Source organism: Oncorhynchus kisutch, linkage group LG17 (genome assembly GCF_002021735.2).
Source record: "Oncorhynchus kisutch isolate 150728-3 linkage group LG17, Okis_V2, whole genome shotgun sequence".
Taxonomy (NCBI): domain Eukaryota; kingdom Metazoa; phylum Chordata; class Actinopteri; order Salmoniformes; family Salmonidae; genus Oncorhynchus; species Oncorhynchus kisutch.
Window position 1 is genome coordinate 28,747,952 of NC_034190.2, and position 2,779 is coordinate 28,750,730.

A 2,779-nucleotide genomic window follows, 5' to 3' on the forward strand; every position below is an offset into this window, starting at 1 on the left:
ATTTAGCGCGCACCGCTAACTAAGCTAGCCGTTTCACATCCGTTACACTTAGAAGTGCTTAAAGTAATATGTTAGAGTACTGTAAATTACACCGTTTTCACATTAGGCAATATACTTACATTACCCGACAAAATTTATGGAAAATCTATCATTTACATAATATTTATCCAATGTGAAATTAAAAAGGTGTGATTGAAGAATTGTTTTTATTATTTTTCAGATATTATTGCAACATACAGTGTACTGTCTGTAATCAAATGTAAGAAATTAAATGAAACAAATTAAATGAATGAAAATAAAACACAACGTTTATCATGCATTCATTTGCATCAAGCCTGTCTTGAGCATTTGCCCATAAATTCTCTTCCACATCACAGTGAATGTCCTCATTTTTCATGCACCGTGGGAAAAACCTCTTGGCCTGGCGAATCCAAGCTTGACATTGGTCTGCATTGATGCCGTTGCATCCCTCATCCATGGCCAAAAGGAGAGTGTCATGCTCATGGGGATGGTGATTGTACACCTTCCAACTCCATGCTGAAAAAAAATCCTCAATAGGGTTGAGGAAAGGAGAGTACGAGGTCAGGTACAGGATCACGAATCAGGGATGGGCCTGAAACCATGCCTGAACCACCTTTGCATGGTGGAACCTGACATTGTTCCACACAATGACATAGGTGACCCCTTTACCTTGACAAGCCTGTTCAAGTTAAATGAGAAACACAATGAGGTGTGCAGCGTTGTCGGATCCAAGTAATGGCCTACGTCCTACCACCCCATCTTCAGAGATACTGTATGTGCACATGGAGATGTTTCCCCCACGTTTTCCAGGCACTTGGACGGTCGCCCATTACACAATGACGTTCCGCCTACGGCGCCAAGTTTTGGCCAGGTTGAAGCCCGCTTCATCTAAAAAGATATACTTGTGATGGTTCACAGCAGCATCAAGCAACATCACCCTTTAAAAATATATTTTGGTTAGTTATTTTTTACAGTACAGTTCCAATATGATATTGTGAAGTAGCCTGTGTATCAAATAGTAACAGTAATACAGTATATAGTGCTGTACCGGAACATACTCGGCCTGCAGTTGTTTCACCCGGTCGCTGTTTCTCTCAAAAGGCACCAGGTAAATACTTTTCATAGACACCTGGTGCCCCTTCAAAAGGTGGGCGATTGCTGTTGGTCTTTTGTAAATTCTAATGGTAGAACAGAGTATCAGTATACTGTAACATGTTTTCTGAATTTACTTGCATTACAATATGTCATTTATTGTAAATGTAATGGTAAAGCATAGCGCTCATCCTGCAGACTTACCATTTTACTTGGCGAAATGTTCTCATGATGGAATTGACAGTGGATCTTTTCAGATTGGGGTGAACTAATGTGTCAGCCTCCACCATGGTAAAGCCGCTGGATACATGGTCAACGACGATGGCCAGGACTTTATTAGACATAACCGTTCCCTGCCGTCTGCCTCCCTCTCTCTGATGTCCACATCTTTGATGGGGCCCATGCCCACCTCTTCGACCTCTTTGATGGGGCCCATGCCCACCTCTTCGACCTCTTTGATGGGGCCCATGCCCACCTCTTCGACCTCTTTGATGGGGCCCATGCCCACCTCTTCGATGGGGCCCATGCCCACCTCTTCGACCTCTTTGATGGGGCCCATGCCCACCTCTTCGACCTCTTTGATGGGGCCCATGCCCACCTCTTCGACCTCTTTGATGGGGCCCATGCCCACCTCTTCGACCTCTTTGATGGGGCCCATGCCCACCTCTTCGACCTCTTTGATGGGGCCCATGCCCACCTCTTCGATGGGGCCCATGCCCACCTCTTCGACCTCTTTGATGGGGCACATGCCCACCTCTTCGACCTCTTTGATGGGGCCCATGCCCACCTCTTCGACCTCTTTGATGGGGCCCATGCCCACCTCTTCGACCTCTTTGATGGGGCCCATGCCCACCTCTTCGACCTCTTTGATGGGGCCCATGCCCACCTCTTTTATTTAGTCACATTGAGATTTACGTCTCTTTTTCAACTGAACCCTGGCCAAGAATGCAACATGCATATAGTTAGTTACACATGTGACACAACACAACATAAACACCATAATGAACGGAATGGAAGAACAGTACAAAGTGCATAAGAGATTATAAACATGTGCAATCTGTGGTCAGCAGCCATCCAAACAGGATCTAAAAATCACCAATCAGAATAAAATGATCTAGTTATAAGCACTTCTACAAAGTGTTCCAAGATGATGGGGCAGCAAATCAAAAAGCACTCTTACCAAACTCAGTTCTTGTGTTGGGAACATTATGTAAAATGCAGTTCTGTGATCTCAGACGGTAATGACCATGAGTCTGTAGGGAAGGTAAATCACTTCAATATATTGGTAGCTGCCTTAAAATGGCCTTAGAGACAAGCATGTAATAGTGACTCTGTTGCCTTACGGTTAAGGATGTCCTTCCTGCTAACTGATAGAAGGTACAGTGATGTGTATGAGGCCTTGTGTTTGTTACAAATCTTAGAGCAGAATTCAGCATTGTTGATTCCTATGGTCACGCGCACACACACACACACACACACACACACACACACAAAATATGCCCTTATCAAAAACCATACAATACGGGGAAAGGACTTTGTTTTATATCCATAGTAGTTATTTATTTTCTTCATAGAACTGGATAGACAAATGGTCCACAAGTGTGAATCCCAGCATAAGTAACAATTCTCACATAAAATAAATACACACAGCACCTGGTCAGCATCA